The following is a 22320-nucleotide window of genomic DNA, read 5'->3' on the forward strand; positions in this document are numbered from 1 at the left end:
ACTGTTTCGGTGCTCGCCATGTAAATACGAACGGCTCTCATGCCCACATACTTGATCGTAGACGCTTCAAACTTGGTGCAAAAATCTATGGCGAGACCCTGAACGATCCGACATATTATTTGCCTACGTCGCTCATAGCGCCCCCCGGTGGTAACAGGAAACGTACAAAAATTCGTTAAAAATACGTAGTTGACCAAATCGACTTCGTTCCACTTCTAATACATGCAGACCCGGATGGTGAAGCTACATCATGAACCCTTTGACCCTACAAGCAACGGCGTCCGTGTGCCGCCGCGGCGAATGTGTATCTTCCCAATTTAAATTACGTTTGCCAAATACGCGCACATACTTCGTCGTAGCCACTTGAAATTCAAAGGACATGACGTTGGCTCCTCCCTGAACGTTTTGATGTATCGACTTCCTGCCTGGCTCATAGCGCCCCCCGGTGGTAACAGGAAGTACGCAAAAATTCATTAAAAATCCATACTTCACCCGATCAACTTCATTCCACTTCTAATACATGCAGAACCAGTTGCTGAAGCTACATTATGAACGCTGTGAAGATACGACGAACGGCGTCCGTGTGCCGCCGCGGCGACTGACGATTTTTTATCGTACAATTACGTTTGCCTTTTTCGTGGCTTTAACGAAGTCGTGTCCTCACGAAATTTCATCCACAGGTCAAGAATGGCGAGCTCTTTCAGCGGATAGAGTCGTTTCCCATGGGCGTGGCTAAATGCCTCAATAGCGCCCCCTTTAAGTTTTTCCGAAATTCTCCATAGACAAATTTCGCGTACTTTGTCGTACACATACGAAACTCGACACACACGTGTATCATACCCAAACATACAAAAAATTGAATTGGAGCCACACCCTAAACCCAACAGGAAGTCGGCCATTTTGGTTAGCATTTCTTTGACGCAAAACGAACTCCTCCGAGGGAGTTCGCCCGATTCACTTCAAATTGGGTAGAGAACATCTCCAGACCAAGCTGATTACGGCTTGTGCTCCGCAGGTCTGTAGGTCAAAGGGCGTGGCTGCTAGCGCACGGCCAAGTTCCGCGATTCAGCTAAAAAGGTTTAAATGCTATCGCGCCCACAAATTTGATCGCAGCGGCTTCAAACTTGGTGCACATGATGATGACGTGACCCTGAACGATCCGACATATTACTTTCATACGTCGCTCATAGCGCCCCCCGGTGGTTACAGGAAATGACATATTTTGCATCGACATTGTCCGATTTGCTCGAAACTTCACATGTGTGATGAGGTAACGACCCCGAACGCAACGGCACACATCCCGTTACCGCCCCCTGGTGGACGAACCGTAAACTTGCCGTAACTCCATCGTACATTGTCCGATTTGCTCGAAACTTCACATGTGTGATGAGGCAACGACCCCGAACGCAACGGCCCACATCCCGTTACTGCCCCCTGGTGGACGAACCGTAAACTTGCCGTAACTCCATCGTACATTGTCCGATTTGCTCGAAACTTCACATGTGTGATGAGGCAACGATCCCGAACGCAACGGCCCACATCCCGTTACTGCCCCCTGGTGGACGAACCGTAAACTTGCCGTAACTCCATCGTACATTGTCCGATTTGCTCGAAACTTCACGTGTTCGACAAGGGGACCGCCCTCGACGCAGCCGCCCACGTCCGGTTGCGCGCGGGGGTTTCGAAGAGCGGCCCGGGGGTAACGGGGACGCCGAGTGGCGTGGAACGAGGGCCCGTCATAGCCGCTTGCGGCTTTAATTAGGGCCCGAGCCAGTGACAACGTCACAGGGAGGACCCTATTGTAATTCGACATGCACATTAGTCAACGTGCCAGCCGACGAGTAACAACAAGTAAGCAAGCAAGTAACCAAGTACTGCATAGACCTGGCAGCGAAAACTCCAGATATTGTAATGTTTCTTTTTATTATTATTATTATTCCGACGATTCAATTGCCATTTTGACCCCTTTGCCAAGCCGAGAAACGAACGAAACTTTGTAGCCTCGTGGGGCTTCGCGAAAATTGACGTATGATGCCAGTGTCGCATTTGGGCGGGGCCAAATGGCTAAATAGCGCCCCCTACAATTTTCCCAAAAACCCATAGGGAAAAAAACGACGTTAACGAAAGCAGACCAAAATCGCCACACATGTTCATCAATGGAAGCTGAACACAAAATCCTCCAATAGCGAAGCCCTAAACCCAACAGGAAGTCGGCCATTTTGCTTCAAAGTTTGTAAACGCAAAACGAACTCCTCCGAGGGGTTACGCCCGATCGGCTCCAAATTGGGTAGAGAACATCGTCAGACCTAGCTGAGCTTATCTTGTGCTCCGCAGGTCTGTAGCTCAAAGCGCTTGGCCTCTGGCGTGCCCCGAAGTTTGGCGACTGTTTCGGTGCTCGCCATGTAAATACGAACGGCTCTCATGCCCACATACTTGATCGTAGACGCTTCAAACTTAGTGCAAAAATCTATGGCGAGACCCTGAACGATCCGACATATTATTTGCCTACGTCGCTCATAGCGCCCCCCGGTGGTAACAGGAAACGTACAAAAATTCGTCAAAAATCCATCGTTGACCAAATCGACTTCGTTCCACTTCTAATACATGCAGACCCCGGATGGTGAAGCTACATCATGAACACTTTGACCCTACGAGCAACGGCGTCCGTGTGCCGTCGCGGCGAAAGTGTATCCTCCCAATTTAAATTACGTTTGCCATTCACGCGCACATACTTCGTCGTAGCCACTCGAAATTCAAAGGACATGACGTTGGCTCCTCCCTGAACGTTTTGATGTATCGACTTCCTGCCTGGCTCATAGCGCCCCCTGGTGGTAACAGGAAGTACGCAAAAATTCATTTAAAATCCATACTTCACCCGATCAACTTCATTCCACTTCTAATACATGCAGAACCAGTTGCTGAAGCTACATTATGAACGCTGTGAAGATACGACGAACGGCGTCCGTGTGCCGCCGCGGCGACTGGCGATTTTTTATCGTACAATTACGTTTGCCTTTTTCGTGGCTTTAACGAAGTCGTGTCCTCACGAAATTTCATCCACAGGTCAAGAATGGCGAGCTCTTTCAGCGGATAGAGTCGTTTCCCATGGGCGTGGCTAAATGCCTCAATAGCGCCCCCTTGAAGTTTTTCCGATATTCTCCATAGACAAATTTCGCTTACTTTGTCGTACACATACGAAACTCGACACACACGTGTATCATACCCAAACATACAAAAAATTGAATTGCAGCCACGCGCTAAACCCAACAGGAAGTCGGCCATTTTGGTTAGCATTTCTTTGACGCAAAACGAACTCGTCCGAGGGAGTTCGCCCGATTGACTTCAAATTGGGTAGAGAACATCTCCAGACCAAGCTGATTACGGCTTGTGCTCCGCAGTCGTGTAGCTCAAAGGGCGTGGCTGCTAGGGCACGGCCAAGTCCCACGAGTCAGCTAAAAAGGTTTAAATGCTATCACGCCCACAGATTTGATCGCAGCTGCTTCAAACTTGGTGCACATGATGAGGGCGTGACCCTGAACGATCCGACATATTATTTTCCTACGTCACTCATAGCGCCCCCCGGTGGTAACAGGAAGTGCGCTAAAATTCATTAAAAATACATCGTTGATCCCATCAACTTCATTCCACTTCTAAAACATGCCGAACAAGTTGGTGAAAGTATTTCATGAACGCTATGACGCTACGGCTAATGGCCCCCTTGTGGAGGCGACAGGAATAGCGCTCCATCGTGAACTGCCACCTCCCACGGATTTTGCCCGATTGACTTCATATTCGCTACAGATCATCAGGAGACCAAGCTGGTCAAACACTATTAAAAGCTTTTCTCTACGTCAAACGGCGTGGCTGCTAGGGGGCGACAAAGTTGGCCAACTGCTCGTTTAGTCGCCATGCTATTACGTTTGCCTTCCACGCCCACATACTTGATCGTAGTCACTTCAAAATTTCAGTACATGATCAGAGGCCCGCCCTCTACGCCTCCATTTGATCGTACGCTAGCTCACTCAAGACGCCCCCTTGTGGACACAGGAAATGTCGTGTTTTGCATCGACATTGTCCGATCAGCTCGAAACTTCACATGTGTGATGAGGTCACGACCCCAAACACAACGGCCCACATCCCGTTACCGCCCCCTGGTGGACGAACCGTAAACCTGCCGTAACTCCATCGTACGTTGTCCGATTTGCTCGAAACTTCACGTGTTCGACGAGGGGACCGCCCTCTACGCAGCCGCCCACGTCCGGTTGCGCGCGGGGGTTTCGAAGAGCGGCCCGGGGGTAGCGGGGACGCCGAGTGGCGTGGAACGAGGGCCCGTCATAGCCGCTTGCGGCTTTAATTATTATTATTATTCTTATTCTTCTCCGCGTTTGAACGCGATTTCGACCCCTTTCCCAAGCCGAGAAACGGATGAAACTTTCGACGCAGGGGGGGAAGCCCGAAAATTGCGATTCAGTAGTGGTCTCGCATGTGGGCGTGGCCAAATGGCACCACAGCGCCCCCTAGACCGCGGATAGGGAATGAGGGTCCGCGACACCGATTTGTCCGAAACTTGGTAAACATATTCATCAACCCGAGATCTTCAAAAAATTTCATAAAATGACATACCCGAAAACCTACAGGAAGTCGGCCATTTTGCTTCAAAGTTGGTTTACGCAAAACGAACTCCTCCGAGGGGTTACGCCCGATCGGCTCCAAATTGGGTAGAGAACATCGTCTGACCTAGCTGAGCTTAACTTGTACTCCGCAGGTCTGTAGCTCAAAGGGGTTGGCCTCTGGCGTGCCCCGAAGTTTGGCGACTGTTTCGGTGCTCGCCATGTAAATACGAAAGGCTCTCATGCCCACATACTTGATCATAGACGCTTCAAACTTGGTACAAAAATCTATGGCGAGACCCTGAACGATCCGACATATTATTTGCCTACGTCGCTCATAGCGCCCCCCGGTGGTAACAGGAAACGTACAAAAATTCGTTAAAAATACGTAGTTGACCAAATCGACTTCATTCCACTTCTAATACATGCAGACCCGGATGGCGAAGCTACATCATGAACACTTTGACCCTACGAGCAACGGCGTCCGTGTGCCGCCGCGGCGAATGTGTATCTTCCCAATTTAAATTACGTTTGCCTTTCACGCGCACATACTTCGTCGTAGCCACTTGAAATTCAAAGGACATGACATTGGCTCCGCCCTGAACGTTTTGATGTATCGACTTCCTGCCTGGCTCATAGCGCCCCCTGGTGGTAACAGGAAGTACGCAAAAATTCGTTAAAAATCCATACTTCACCCGATCAGCTTCATTCCACTTCTAATACATGCAGAACCAGTTGCTGAAGCTACATTATGAACGCTGTGAAGATACGACGAACGGCGTCCATGTGCCGCCGCGGCGACTGACGATTTTTTAGCGTACAATTACGTTTGCCTTTTTTGTGGCTTTAACGAAGTCGTGTCCTCACGAAATTTCATCCACAGGTCAAGAATGGCGAGCTCTTTCAGCGGATAGAGTCGTTTCCCATGGGCGTGGCTAAATGCCTCAATAGCGCCCCCTTGAGGTTTTTCCGAAATTCTCCATAGACAAATTTTGCTTACTTTGCCGTACACATACGAAACTCGACACACACCTGTATCATACCCAAACATACGAAAAATTGAATTGGAGCCACGCCCTAAACCCAACAGGAAGTCGGCCATTTTGGTTAGCATTTCTTTGACGCAAAACGAACTCCTCCGAGGGAGTTCGCCCGATTCACTTCAAATTGGGTACAGAACATCTCCAGACCAAGCTGATTATGGCTTGTGCTCCGCAGGTGTGTAGGTCAAAGGGCGTGGCTGCTAGCGCACGGCCAAGTTCCGCGATTCAGCTAAAAAGGTTTAAATGCTAACGCGCCCACAGATTTGATCGCAGCGGCTTCAAACTTGGTGCACATGATGATGACGTGACCCTGAACGATCCGACATATTACTTTCATACGTCACTCATAGCGCCCCCCGGTGGTAACAGGAAATGACATATTTTGCATCGACATTGTCCGATTTGCTCGAAACTTCACATGTGTGATGAGGTAACGACCCCGAACGCAAGGGCACACATCCCGTTACTGCCCCCTGGTGGACGAACCGTAAACTTAACGTAACTCCATCGTACATTGTCCGATTTGCTCGAAACTTCACGTGTTTGATGAGGCAACGACCCTGAACGCAACGGCCCACATCCCGTTACTGCCCCCTGGTGGACGAACCGTAAACTTGCCGTAGCTCCATCGTACATTGTCCGATTTGCTCGAAACTTCACATGTGTGATGAGGCAACGACCCCAAACGCAACAGCCCACATCCCGTTACTGCCCCCTGGTGGACGAACCGTAAACTTGCCGTAACTCCATCGTACGTTGTCCGATTTGCTCGAAACTTCGCGTGTTCGATGAGGGGACCGCCCTCGACGCAGCCGCCCGCGTCCGGTGGCGCGCGGGGGTTTCGAAGAGCGCCCCGGGGGAAGCGGGGACCGGGGGGGTCGTGGGAGCGGGACGCCGAGTGGCGTGGAACGAGGGCCCGTCATAGCCGCTTGCGGCTTTAATTATTATTATTATTCTTTTTTGTCCTCTTCGAACGCCATTTCGACCCCTTTCCCAAGCCGAGAAACGGACAACATTTTAGACGCAAGTGGGGCCTGTGGCAACTTAGCGTTCAGTGGTGGTTTCGCATGTGGGCGTGGCCTATTGGCGCCACAGCGCCCCCTAGACCGCGCATAGGGAATGAGGGTCTGCGACACCGATTTGTCCGAAACTTGGTCAACATATTCATCAACCCAAGATCTTCAAAAAATCTCAGTATCGACATACCCTGAAACCAACAGGAAGTCGGCCATTTTGCTTCAAAGTTGGTTTACGCAAAACGAACTCCTCTGAGGGGTTACGCCCGATCGGCTCCAAATTGGGTGGAGAACATCGTCAGACCTAGCTGAGCTTAACTTGTGCTCCGCAGGTGTGTAGCTCAAAGGGCTTGGCCTCTGGCGTGCTCCGAAGTTTGGCGACTGTTTCGGTGCTCGCCATGTAAATACGAATGGCTCTCATGCACACATACTTGATCGTAGACGCTTCAAACTTGGTGCAAAAATCTATGGCGAGACCCTGAACGATCCGACATATTATTTGCCTACGTCGCTCATAGCGCCCCCCGGTGGTAACAGGAAACGTACAAAAATTCGTAAAAAATACGTAGTTGACCAAATCGTCTTCGTTCCACTTCTAATACATGCAGACCCGGATGGTGAAGCTACATCATGAACGCTTTGACCCTACGAGCAACGGCGTCCGTGTGCCGCCGCGGCGAATGTGTATCTTCCCAATTTAAATTACGTTTGCCAATTACGCGCACATACTTCGTCGTAGCCACTTGAAATTCAAAGGACATGACGTTGGCTCCTCCCTGAACGTTTTGATGTATCGACTTCCTGCCTGGCTCATAGCGCCCCCCGGTGGTAACAGGAAGTACGCAAAAATTCATTAAAAATCCATACTTCACCCGATCAACTTCATTCCACTTCTAATACATGCAGAACCAGTTGCTGAAGCTACATTATGAACGCTGTGAAGATACGATGAACGGCGTCCGTGTGCCGCCGCGGCGACTGACGATTTTTTATCGTACAATTACGTTTGCCTTTTTCGTGGCTTTAACGAAGTCGTGTCCTCACGAAATTTCATCCACAGGTCAAGAATGGCGAGCTCTTTCAGCGGATAGAGTCGTTTCCCATGGGCGTGGCTAAATGCCTCAATAGCGCCCCCTTGAAGTTTTTCCCAAATTCTCCATAGACAAATTTCGCTTACTTTGTCGTACACATACGAAACTCGGCACACACGTGTATCATACCCAAACATACAAAAAGTTGAATTGGAGCCACGCCCTAAACCCAACAGGAAGTCGGCCATTTTGGTTAGCATTTTTTTGACGTAAAACGAACTCCTCCGATGGAGTTCGTCCGATCGACTTCAAATTGGGTACAGAACATCTCCAGACTAAGCTGATTACGGCATGTGCTCCGCAGGTGTGTAGGTCAAAGGGCGTGGCTGCTAGGGCATGGCCAAGTTCCCGAATTCAGCTAAAAAGGTTTAAATGCTATCGCGCCCACAGATTTTATCGCAGCAGCTTCAAAATTGCTGGATATGATAATGGCGTGACCCTGAACGATTTGACATATTAATTTAATTCGTCACTCATAGCGCCCCCTGGTGGTAACAGGAAATGCCATATTTTGCATTGACATTGTCCGATCAGCTCGAAACTTCACATGTGTGATGAGGTATCGACCCCGAACGCAACGGCACACATCCCGTTACCGCCCCCTGGTGGACAAACCGTAAACTTGCCGTAACTCCATCGTACATTGTCCGATTTGCTCGAAACTTCACGTGTTCGACGAGGGGACCGCCCTCGACACAGCCGTCCGCGTCCGGTGGCGCACGGGGTTTTGACGAGCGGCCCGGGGATAGCGAGACGCCGAGTGGCGTGGAACGAGGGCCCGTCACAGCCGCTTGCGGCTTTAATTAGGGCCCGAGCCTGTGACAACGTCCCAGGGAGGACCCTATTGTAATTCGACATGCACATTAGTCAACGTGCCAGCCGACGAGTAACAACAAGTAAGCAAGCAAGTAACCAAGTACTGCATAGACCTGGCAGCGAAAACTCCAGATATTGTAATGTTTCTTTTTATTAGGGCCCGAGCCTGTGACAACGTCCCAGGGAGGACCCTATTGTAATTCGACATGCACATAAGTCAACGTGCCAGCCGACGAGTAACAACAAGTAAGCAAGCAAGTAACCAAGTACTGCATAGACCTGGCGCAAAAAACCCCGAAATGCAAATGTTTATTATTAGGGCCCGAGCCTGTGACAACGTCCCAGGGAGGACCCTATTGTAATTCGACATGCACATTAGTCAACGTGCCAGCCGACGAGTAACAACAAGTAAGCAAGCAAGTAACCAAGTACTGCATAGACCTGGCGCAAAATATCCCAGATATTGTAATGTTTATTATTATTATTATTATTATTCTTTTTTGTCCTCTTCGAACGCCATTTCGACCCCTTTCCCAAGCCGAGAAACGGACGACATTTTAGACGCAAGTGGGGCCTGTGGCAACTTAGCGTTCAGTGGTGGTTTCGCATGTGGGCGTGGCCTATTGGCGCCACAGCGCCCCCTAGACCGCGCATAGGGAATGAGGGTCTGCGACACCGATTTGTCCGAAACTTGGTCAACATATTCATCAACCCAAGATCTTCAAAAAATCTCAGTATCGACATACCCTGAAACCAACAGGAAGTCGGCCATTTTGCTTCAAAGTTGGTTTACGCAAAACGAACTCCTCCGAGGGGTTACGCCCGATCGGCTCCAAATTGGGTGGAGAACATCGTCAGACCTAGCTGAGCTTAACTTGTGCTCCGCAGGTCTGTAGCTCAAAGGGCTTGGCCTCTGGCGTGCTCCGAAGTTTGGCGACTGTTTCGGTGCTCGCCATGTAAATACGAATGGCTCTCATGCACACATACTTGATCGTAGACGCTTCAAACTTGGTGCAAAAATCTATGGCGAGACCCTGAACGATCCGACATATTATTTGCCTACGTCGCTCATAGCGCCCCCCGGTGGTAACAGGAAACGTACAAAAATTCGTTAAAAATACGTAGTTGACCAAATCGTCTTCGTTCCACTTCTAATACATGCAGACCCGGATGGTGAAGCTACATCATGAACGCTTTGACCCTACGAGCAACGGCGTCCGTGTGCCGCCGCGGCGAATGTGTATCTTCCCAATTTAAATTACGTTTGCCAATTACGCGCACATACTTCGTCGTAGCCACTTGAAATTCAAAGGACATGACGTTGGCTCCTCCCTGAACGTTTTGATGTATCGACTTCCTGCCTGGCTCATAGCGCCCCCCGGTGGTAACAGGAAGTACGCAAAAATTCATTAAAAATCCATACTTCACCCGATCAACTTCATTCCACTTCTAATACATGCAGAACCAGTTGCTGAAGCTACATTATGAACGCTGTGAAGATACGATGAACGGCGTCCGTGTGCCGCCGCGGCGACTGACGATTTTTTATCGTACAATTACGTTTGCCTTTTTCGTGGCTTTAACGAAGTCGTGTCCTCACGAAATTTCATCCACAGGTCAAGAATGGCGAGCTCTTTCAGCGGATAGAGTCGTTTCCCATGGGCGTGGCTAAATGCCTCAATAGCGCCCCCTTGAAGTTTTTCCCAAATTCTCCATAGACAAATTTCGCTTACTTTGTCGTACACATACGAAACTCGGCACACACGTGTATCATACCCAAACATACAAAAAGTTGAATTGGAGCCACGCCCTAAACCCAACAGGAAGTCGGCCATTTTGGTTAGCATTTTTTTGACGTAAAACGAACTCCTCCGATGGAGTTCGTCCGATCGACTTCAAATTGGGTACAGAACATCTCCAGACTAAGCTGATTACGGCATGTGCTCCGCAGGTGTGTAGGTCAAAGGGCGTGGCTGCTAGGGCACGGCCAAGTTCCCGAATTCAGCTAAAAAGGTTTAAATGCTATCGCGCCCACAGATTTTATCGCAGCAGCTTCAAAATTGCTGGATATGATAATGGCGTGACCCTGAACGATTTGACATATTAATTTAATTCGTCACTCATAGCGTCCCCTGGTGGTAACAGGAAATGCCATATTTTGCATTGACATTGTCCGATCAGCTCGAAACTTCACATGTGTGATGAGGTATCGACCCCGAACGCAACGGCACACATCCCGTTACCGCCCCCTGGTGGACAAACCGTAAACTTGCCGTAACTCCATCGTACATTGTCCGATTTGCTCGAAACTTCACGTGTTCGACGAGGGGACCGCCCTCGACGCAGCCGTCCGCGTCCGGTGGCGCACGGGGTTTTGACGAGCGGCCCGGGGATAGCGAGACGCCGAGTGGCGTGGAACGAGGGCCCGTCACAGCCGCTTGCGGCTTTAATTATTATTATTATTATTATTATTATTATTATTCCTTTTTACCGATTTGAAACGCCATTTCGACCCCTTTCCCAAGCCGAGAAACGGAGGACATTTTGTACGCCCGTGGGACCTGTGGCAACTTAGCGTTGAGTGGTGGTCTCGCATGTGGGCGTGGCCAAATGGCAAAATAGCGCCCCCTACAAACTTTTCAAAAACCCATAGGGAAAAAAATGACGTTAATAAAAGCGGACGAAAGTCAGCACACATATTTATCAATGCGAGTTGAACAAAAAATCCTCTTATGGCGAAGCCCGAAACTCAACAGGAAGTCGGCCATTTTGGTTAGCATTTCAATTACGCAAAACGAACTCCTCCGAGGGATTACGCCCGATCGGCTCCAAATTGGGTCCAGAACATCGTCAGACCTAGCTGAGCTTAACTTGTACTCCGCAGGTCTGTAGCTCAAAGGGGTTGGCCTCTGGCGTGCCCCGAAGTTTGGCGACTGTTTCGGTGCTCGCCATGTAAATACGAACGGCTCTCATGCCCACATACTTGATCGTAGACGCTTCAAACTTGGTGCAAAAATCTATGGAGAGACCCTGAACGATCCGACATATTATTTGCCTACGTCGCTCATAGCGCCCCCCGGTGGTAACAGGAAACGTACAAAAATTCGTTAAAAATACGTAGTTGACCAAATCGACTTCGTTCCACTTCTAGTACATGCAGACCCGGATGGTGAAGCTACATCATGAACACTTTGACCCTACGAGCAACGGCGTCCGTGTGCCGCCGCGGCGAATGTGTATCTTCCCAATTTAAATTACGTTTGCCAAATACGCGCACATACTTCGTCGTAGCCACTTGAAATTCAAAGGACATGACGTTGGCTCCTCCCTGAACGTTTTGATGTATCGACTTCCTGGCTGGCTCATAGCGCCCCCCGGTGGTAACAGGAAGTACGCAAAAAATCATTAAAAATCCATACTTCACCCAATCAACTTCATTCCACTTCTAATACATGCACAACCAGTTGCTGAAGCTACATTATGAACGCTGTGAAGATACGACGAACGGCGTCCGTGTGCCGCCGCGGCGACTGACGATTTTTTATCGTACAATTACGTTTGCCTTTTTCGTGGCTTTAACGAAGTCGTGTCCTCACGAAATTTCATCCACAGGTCAAGAATGGCGAGCTCTTTCAGCGGATAGAGTCGTTTCCCATGGGCGTGGCTAAATGCCTCAATAGCGCCCCCTTGAAGTTTTTCCGAAATTCTCCATAGACAAATTTCGCTTACTTTGTCGTACACATACGAAACTCAACACACACCTGTATCATACCCAAACATACAAAAAATTTAATTGGAGCCACGCCCTCAACCCAACAGGAAGTCGGCCATTTTGGTTAGCATTTCTTTGACGCAAAACGAACTCCTCCGAGGGAGTTCGCCCGATTGACTTCAAATTGGGGCGAGAACATCTCCAGACTAAGCTGATTACGGCTTGTGCTCCGCAGGTGTGTAGGTCAAAGGGCGTGGCTGCTAGCGCACGGCCAATTTGCCGAATTCAGCTAAGAAGTTTGCAATGCTATCACGCCCACAGATTTGATCGCAGCGGCTTCAAACTTGGTGCACATGATGAGGGCGTGACCCTGAACGATCCGACATATTATTTTCCTACGTCACTCATAGCGCCCCCCGGTGGTAACAGGAAATGACATATTTTGCATCGATATTGTCCGATTTGCTCGAAACTTCACATGTATGATGAGGTAACGACCCCGAACGCAACGGCACACATCCCGTTACTGCCCCCTGATGGACGAACCGTAAACTTGCCCTAACTCCATCGTACGTTGTCCGATTTGCTCGAAACTTCACGTGTTTGATGAGGTAACGACCCCGGACGCAACGGCCCACATCCCGTTACTGCCCCCTGGTGGACGAACCGTAAACTTGCCGTAACTCCATCGTACATTGTCCGATTTGCTCGAAACTTCACATGTGTGATGAGGTCACGACCCCAAACACAACGGCCCACATCCCGTTACCGCCCCCTGGTGGACGAACCGTAAACCTGCCGTAACTCCATCGCACGTTGTCCGATTTGCTCAAAACTTCACGTGTTCGACGAGGGGACCGCCCTCGACGCAGCCGCCCACGTCCGGTTGCGCGCGGGGGTTTCGAAGAGCGGCCCGGGGGTAGCGGGGACGCCGAGTGGCGTGGAACGAGGGCCCGTCATAGCCGCTTGCGGCTTTAATTATTATTATTATTATTATTATTATTCTTCCGAACATGTTTTCGCCAATAAGACCCCCTATCCAATGCGAGAAACGGATGAAATTTGGCATACGCGTTCAGTCTGGCAAAAAATTTGATAATTTCAACACCGTCAGTGTGCGCGCAGTGTAATGGCGCAACAGCGCCCCCTTGAAATTTTGATTTGATCAGCCCCGCCACACCGTTGCACTTACATGCATGAAATTTGGTGGGGTTATAGAACATGGGAAGACACACAAAAAATCCTCTTATAGCCACGCCCTATACCCAACCGGAAGTCGGCCATTTTGGATTGAAATTTTGACCTATTTGACCGAACCCCTCCTACAGATTTCGTCCGATTGACTTCAAATTGGCTATGGACCATCGAGACGCCATGCTGATCTTATCTTGTGAACTACATGTCTGTAGGTCAAAGGGCGTGGCTGCTATGATGCGACACATTTTGGCGACTGTTCGTGTTCGGCGCCGTTTCACTTCGAACGGCTCTCACGCCGACATACTTGATCGTAGCCGCTTCAAACTTGGTGGACATGATGATGGGTCCTTCCTGAACAATCTGACATATTAACTTCCCACGTTACTCATAGCGCCCCCCGGTGGTAACAGGAAGTCTACACAGATTACGCTAACATGAATTAATCGTACATAGTTCACCCCAGCAACTTCGTTCCACTTCTGATACATGTGAAACAAATCCGTGAAGCTACATTACGTACGCTTTGAGGCTACGGCTAATTGCCCCCGTGTGGCGGCGCCACGTATTGCGGTCCATCAGAAACTAACTCCTCCTAGGGGTTTCGCCCGATCGGCTTCATATTCGCTACACGTCATCCTCAGACCGCCCTGATTACAGCTTGTGCTCTGCAGGTCGGTAGGTCAAAGGGCGTGGCCACTGTGGCCGCCGCCATTTCTGATGCCTCGCCATGCATACACGGGCTGCTCTAACTCCCATGTACTTCGTCCGAACTGCTTCAAAATTTATGTACGTGATCAGACACCCGCCCTCTACACCTCCATTTGATCGTACGCAACCTCGCTCAAGTCGCCCCCTTGTGGACACAGGAAATGCCATATTTTACATCGACATTGTCCGATTTGCTCGAAACTTCACATGTGTGATGAGGTCACGACCCTGAACGCAACGACCCACATCCCTTTACTGCCCCCTGGTGGACGAACTGTAAACTTGCCGCAACTCCATCGTACATTGTCCGATTTTCTCGAAATTTCACGTGTTTGATGAGGGAACAACCCTCTACTAGCTGCCAACGTCCGGTGGCGCGCGGGGGTTTCGAAGAGCGCCCCGGGGGTGGCGGGGACCGGGGGGTCGTGTGAGCGAGACGCCGAGTGGCGTGGAACGAGGGCCCGTCATAGCCGCTTGCGGCTTTAATTAGGCCCGAGCGGCGAGTAGCACTCGCCCGGCGAAGGCCTATTGAAATCGCGCTGTTTTTTATTCTTATTATTCCGTCACCTAAATGCCCCAATTTGGCCCCTTTCCCGACTTCGAAAATGCGTGAACTTTTGCCCGGACGTCCGGCCTGATCCGAAATTCGATATATGTGGTGGTCGCACATGTCCCACGCGACATGGCGAAATAGCGCCCCCTACAAATTTTAAAAAGTCCCATAGACAATTTCGCTTACTTTGGCGTAGACCAACAAAATTCGGTACACATATGTACCATACCCAGATATACAAAAAAGCCTCTTAATGTCATGGTGAAATGTCAACAGGAAGTCGGCCATTTTGGTTTTGATTTTTCCCGCCTAAAACGAACTCCTCCCACAGCGTTCGCCCGATCAAGTTGAAATTAGGTACACCACATCTCCAGACCTAGCTGAGCTTATCTTGTGCTCCGTGAGTCCGTAGGTCAAAGGGCGTGGCTGCCAGCGCTCAATTAACTTTGGCGTGCTCGCCATGTAATACGATTGGCTCTCACGCCCACATACTTCATCCAATCAACTTCAAACTTGCTGGACATGATGATGGCTTCGCCCTGAACGTCCCGATATATTAACTTCCCACGTAACTCATAGCGCCCCCCGGTGGTAACAGGAAGTGAACTAAAATTCATTAAAAATACATAGTTGACCCCATCAACTTCATTCCACTTCTAAAACATGCAGAACCAGTTGGTGAAGCTACATTATGAAGACTGTGAAGCTACGAGTAATGGCGTCCCTGTGGGGGCGTGGCTACCATCAATTCCTCGCCATGAAAATACGTTTGGCTTTTTGATGGCTTTAATGAACTCGTATCATCATGAAAATTGATACACAGGTCCAGGGTGGAGACCTCTTCCATCTGATAGGGGTGTCGCTCATGTGGCCCCCTAGTGGAAACCGGAAGTGCCATTTTTTGCATCAACATTTTCCGATTTCCACGAAACTTCACATGTGTGATGAGGGGCTGACCCTGAACACACCTGCACGCATCCCATTACTGCCCCCTAGTGGACGAACCTTTAACTGCTCATAACTCCCTCATGCTTTGTCCGATTTCCACGAAACTTCACATGTGTGATGAGGGACTGACCCTGAACACACCTGCACGCATCCCATTACTGCCCCCTGGTGGACGAACCTTTAACTGCTCATAACTCCCTCATGCTTTGTCCGATTCACTCCAAACTTCACATGTGTGATGAGGGACTGACCCTGAACACACCTGCACGCATCCCATTACTGCCCCCTGGTGGACGAACCTTTAACTGCTCATAACTCCCTCATGCTTTGTCCGATTCACTCCAAACTTCACACGAGTGATGAGGGGCGGCCCCTGAACGCACCAGACCACATGCGGTGACTGCCCCCTGGTGGATGAACGAAACATTGCATTTTTTGCCTCCTTCCAGGTTTTTTCTCCATTCTGCTCCACGCCACGGCCCCCGCACGCCTCAGGCCCCCGCGGTCGCATGGGTCGAGCGAGGGCCGATCATCGCCGCTTGCGGCTTTAATTATTATTATTATTATTATTATTATTCTTCCGACGATTCAATTGCCATTTTGACCCCTTTGCCAAGCCGAGAAACGAACGAAACTTTGTAGCCTCGTGGGGCTTCGCGAAAATTGACGTATGATGCCAGTGTCGCATTTGGGCGGGGCCAAATGGCTAAATAGCGCCCCCTACAATTTTCCCAAAAACCCATAGGGAAAAAAACGACGTTAACGAAAGCGGACCAAAATCGCCACACATGTTCATCAATGGAAGCTGAACACAAAATCCTCCTATAGCGAAGCCCGAAACCCAACAGGAAGTCGGCCATTTTACTTCAAAGTTTGTAAACGCAAAACGAACTCCTCCTAGGGGTTACGCCCGATCGGCTCCAAATTGGGAAGAGAACATCGTCAGACCTAGCTGAGCTTAACTTGTACTCCGCAGGTCTGTAGCTCAAAGGGGTTGGCCTCTGGCATGCCCCGAAGTTTGGCGACTGTTTTGGTGCTCGCCATGTAAATACGAACGGCTCTCATGCCCACATACTTGATCGTAGACGCTTCAAACTTGGTGAAAAAATCTATGGCGAGACCCTGAACGATCCGACATATTATTTGCCTACGTCGCTCATAGCGCCCCCCGGTGGTAACAGGAAACGTACAAAAATTCGTTAAAAATACGTAGTTGACCAAATCGACTTCGTTCCACTTCTAATACATGCAGACCCGGATGGTGAAGCTACATCATGAACACTTTGACCCTACGAGCAACGGCGTCCGTGTGCCGCCGCGGCGAATGTGTATCTTCCCAATTTAAATTACGTTTGCCAATTACGCGCACATACTTCGTCGTAGCCACTTGAAATTCAAAGGACATGACGATGGCTCCTCCCTGAACGTTTTGATGTATCGACTTCCTGCCTGGCTCATAGCGCCCCCCGGTGGTAACAGGAAGTACGCAAAAATTTATCAAAAATCCATACTTCACCCGATCAACTTCATTCCACTTCTAATACATGCAGAAGCAGTTGCTGAAGCTACATTATGAACGCTGTGAAGATACGACGAATGGCGTCCGTGTGCCGCCGCGGTGACTGACGATTTTTTATCGTACAATTACGTTTGCCTTTTTCGTGGCTTTAACGAAGTCGTGTCCTCACGAAATTTCATCCGCAGGTCAAGAATGGCGAGCTCTTTCAGCCGATAGAGTCGTTTCCCATGGGCGTGGCAAAATGCCTCTATAGCGCCCCCTTGAAATTTTTCCGAAATTCTCCATAGACAAATTTCGCTTACTTTGCAGTACACATACGAAACTCGACACACACATGTATCATACCCAAACATACAAAAAATTGAATTGGAGCCACGCCCTAAACCCAACAGGAAGTCGGCCATTTTGGTTAGCATTTCGTTGACGCAAAACGAACTCCTCCGAGGGAGTTCGCCCGATTCACTTCAAATTGGGTACAGAACATCTCCAGACCAAGCTGATTACGGCTTGTGCTCCGCAGGTCTGTAGGTCAAAGGGCGTGGCTGCTAGCGCACGGCCAAGTTCCGCGATTCAGCTAAAAAGGTTTAAATGCTATCGCGCCCACAGATTTGATCGCAGCGGCTTCAAACTTGGTGCACATGATGATGACGTGACCCTGAACGATCCGACATATTACTTTCATACGTCACTCATAGCGCCCCCCGGTGGTAACAGGAAATGACATATTTTGCATCGACATTGTCCGATTTGCTCGAAACTTCACATGTGTGATGAGGTAACGACCCCGAACGCAACGGCCCACATCCCGTTACTGCCCCCTGGTGGACGAACCGTAAACTTGCCGTAACTCCATCGTACATTGTCCGATTTGCTCGAAACTTCACATGTGTGATGAGGCAACGACCCCGAACGCAACGGCCCACATCCCGTTACTGCCCCCTGGTGGACGAACCGTAAACTTGCCGTAACTCCATCGTACATTGTCCGATTTGCTCGAAACTTCACGTGTTCGATGAGGGGACCGCCCTCGACGCAGCCGCCCACGTCCGGTGGCGCGCGGGGGTTTCGAAGAGCGATCCGGGGGAAGCGGGGACCGGGGGGGCGTGGGAGCGGGACGCCGAGTGGCGTGGAACGAGGGCCCGTCATAGCCGCTTGCGGCTTTAATTATTATTTTTATTATTCTTGCCCGATTTCAAACGCACCTACGCCCCCCTGAACATGCTCAAATTCGACCGGATTTTGGCATGTACATCGGGTCGCCAAAAAGTTAGACTTTGGTAACGTCGCCAAAAATGGACGTGCCAAAATGGCTAAATAGCGCCCCCTAGAAAGTTGGAAACGGCGAGCCCCACTTCTGTGTTTCACCTACATGCATGAAATTTGGTGGGTATATAGAACATGGGTAGACACACAAAAAATCCTCTTGGAGCCACGCCCTAAACACAACCGGAAGTCGGCCATTTTGAATTTAATTTTCAATTTTGGCCATTTTTTGGTCATTTTTTGCCATTTCCACTACTTACATTTGAACGAACCCGTCCTAGGGATTTCACTCGATCGGCTTCAAATTTGTTTTCCAGCATCGAAACCCCATGATGACCTTATCTTGTGCTCTGCAGGTGTGTAGGTCATAGGGCGTGGCTGCTATGGCTCAATTAACATCAATTAACATTGCTCGCCATGTCGATACGAATGGCCCTCACACCCACATACTTTATCGTAGCTACTTCAAACTTGCTGGACATGATGAGGGCGTGACCCTGAACGATCTGACATATTAATTTCAGACGTCACTCATGTCGCCCCCTGGTGGTAACAGGAAATGCAATATTTTGCATCGACATTGTCCGATTTGCTCGAAACTTCACATGTGTGATGAGGTAACGACCCTGAACGCAACGGCCCACATCCCGTTACTGCCCCCTGGTGGACAAACCGTAAACTTGCCGTAACTCCATCGTACATATTCCGATTTGCTCGAAACTTCACATGTGTGATGAGGCAACGACCCCGAACGCAACGGCCCACATCCCGTTACTGCCCCCTGGTGGACGAACCGCAAACTTGCCGTAACTCCATCGTACATTGTCCGATTTGCTCGAAACTTCACGTGTTCGATGAGGGGACCGCCCTCGACGCAACCGCCCACGTCCGGTGGCGCGCGGGGGTTTCGAAGAGCGCCCCGGGTGAAGCGGGGACCGGGGGGTCGTGGTAGCGGGACGCCGAGTGGCGTGGAGCGAGGGCCCGTCACAGCCGCTTGCGGCTTTAATTAGGGCCCGAGCCAGTGACAACGTCACAGGGAGGACCCTATTGTAATTCGACATGCACATTAGTCAACGTGCCAGCCGACGAGTAACAACAAGTAAGCAAGCAAGTAACCAAGTACTGCATAGACCTGGCAGCGAAAACCCCAGATATTGTAATGTTTATTTGTTATTATTATTATTATTCCGCGACTTTGAACCCCGATTTGACCCCTTTGCCAAGACGAGAAACGGACGAAATTTGGGACACACGTCGGGACCTGAAAAAATTTCGATCTGATACTATCGGCGTTTGTGGGCGGGGCAAATTGGCACAACAGCGCCCCCTAGAACTTTTGACCCCCGGCCATAGGGACCAAAATTTTTTTTCTCGCAGGCTGCCCAAACTTGGTACACATATGTATCATACCCAGACATGAAAAAAATTTGTTTCGTGCGAAGCCCAAAAACCAACAGGAAGTCGGCCATTTTGGTTAGCATTTATTTTACGCAAAACGAACTCCTCCGAGGGGTTACGTCCGATCGGCTCCAAATTGGGTCCAGAACATCGTCAGACCTAGCTGAGCTTATCTTGTGCTCCGCAGGTCTGTAGCTCAAAGGGGTTGGCCTCTGGCGTGCCCCGAAGTTTGGCGACTGTTTCGGTGCTCGCCATGTAAATACGAATGGCTCTCATGCCCACATACTTGATCGTAGACGCTTCAAACTTGGTGCAAAAATCTATAGCGAGACCCTGAACGATCCGACATATTATTTGCCTACGTCGCTCATAGCGCCCCCCGGTGGTAACAGGAAACGTACAAAAATTCGTTAAAAATACGTAGTTGACCAAATCGACTTTTTTCCACTTCTAGTACATGCAGACCCGGATGGTGAAGCTACATCATGAACACTTTGACCCTATGAGCAACGGCGTCCGTGTGCCGCCGCGGCGAATGTGTATCTTCCCAATTTAAATTACGTTTGCCAAATACGCGCACATACTTCGTCGTAGCCACTTGAAATTCAAAGGACATGACGTTGGCTCCTTCCTGAACGTTTTGATGTATCGACTTCCTGCCTGGCTCATAGCGCCCCCCGGTGGTAACAGGAAGTACGCAAAAATTCATTAAAAATACATACTTCACCCGATCAACTTCATTCCACTTCTAATACATGCAGAACCAGTTGCTGAAGCTACATTATGAACGCTGTGAAGCTACGACGAACGGCGTCCGTGTGCCGCCGCGGCGACTGGCGATTTTTTATCGTACAATTACGTTTGCCTTTTTCGTGGCTTTAACGAAGTCGTGTCCTCACGAAATTTCATCCACAGGTCAAGAATGGCGAGCTCTTTCAGTGGATAGAGTCGTTTCCCATGGGCGTGGCTAAATGCCTCAATAGCGCCCCCTTGAAGTTTTTCCCAAATTCTCCATAGACAAATTTCGCTTACTTTGTCGTACACATACGAAACTCGACACACACGTGTATCATACCCAAACATACAAAAAATTGAATTGGAGCCACGCCCTAAACCCAACAGGAAGTCGGCCATTTTGGTTAGCATTTCCTTGACGCAAAACGAACTCGTCCGAGGGAGTTCGCCCGATTGACTTCAAATTGGGTAGAGAACATCTCCAGACCAAGCTGATTATGGCTTGTGCTCCGCAGGTGTGTAGCTCAAAGGGCGTGGCTGCTAGGGCACGGCCAAGTCCCACGAGTCAGCTAAAAAGGTTTAAATGCTATCACGCCCACAGATTTGATCGCAGCTGCTTCAAACTTGGTGCACATGATGAGGGCGTGCCCCTGAATGATCCGACATATTATTTTCCTATGTCACTCATAGCGCCCCCCGGTGGTAACAGGAAGTGCGCTAAAATTCATTAAAAATACATAGTTGACCCCATCAACTTCATTCCACTTCTAAAACATGCCGAACAAGTTGGTGAAGGTATTTCATGAACGCTATGACGCTACGGCTAATGGCCCCCTTGTGGAGGCGACAGGAATAGCGCTCCATCGTGAACTGCCACCTCCCACGGATTTTGCCCGATTGACTTCATATTCGCTACAGATCATCAGGAGACCAAGCTGGTCAAACACTATTAAAAGCTTTTCTCTACGTCAAACGGCGTGGCTGCTAGGGGGCGACAAAGTTGGTCAACTGCTCGTTTAGTCGCCATGCTATTACGTTTGCCTTCCACGCCCACATACTTGATCGTAGTCACTTCAAAATTTCAGTACATGATCAGAGGCCGGCCCTCTACGCCTCCATTTGATCGTACGCTAGCTCGCTCAAGACGCCCCCTTGTGGACACAGGAAATGTCGTGTTTTGCATCGACATTGTCCGATCAGCTCGAAACTTCACATGTGTGATGAGGTCACGACCCCAAACAAAACGGCCCACATCCCGTTACCGCCCCCTGGTGGACGAACCGTAAACCTGCCGTAACTCCATCGTACGTTGTCCGATTTGCTCGAAACTTCACGTGTTCGACGAGGGGACCGCCCTCGACGCAGCCGCCCACGTCCGGTTGCGCGCGGGGGTTTCGAAGAGCGGCCCGGGGGTAGCGGGGACGCCGAGTGGCGTGGAGCGAGGGCCCGTCATAGCCGCTTGCGGCTTTAATTAGGCCCGAGCGGCGAGTAGCACTCGCCCGCGGAGGGCCTATTGAAATCGTGCTGTTTATTAGGCCCGAGCGGCGAGTAGCACTCGCCCGGCGAAGGCCTATTGAAATCGCGCTGTTTATTAGGGCCCGAGCCTGTGACAACGTCCCAGGGAGGACCCTATTGTAATTCGACATGCACATTAGTCAACGTGCCAGCCGACGAGTAACAACAAGTAAGCAAGCAAGTAACCAAGTACTGC

The sequence above is a fragment of the Trachurus trachurus genome (genome assembly GCF_905171665.1).
Source record: "Trachurus trachurus genome assembly, chromosome: 18".
Classification (NCBI taxonomy): domain Eukaryota; kingdom Metazoa; phylum Chordata; class Actinopteri; order Carangiformes; family Carangidae; genus Trachurus; species Trachurus trachurus.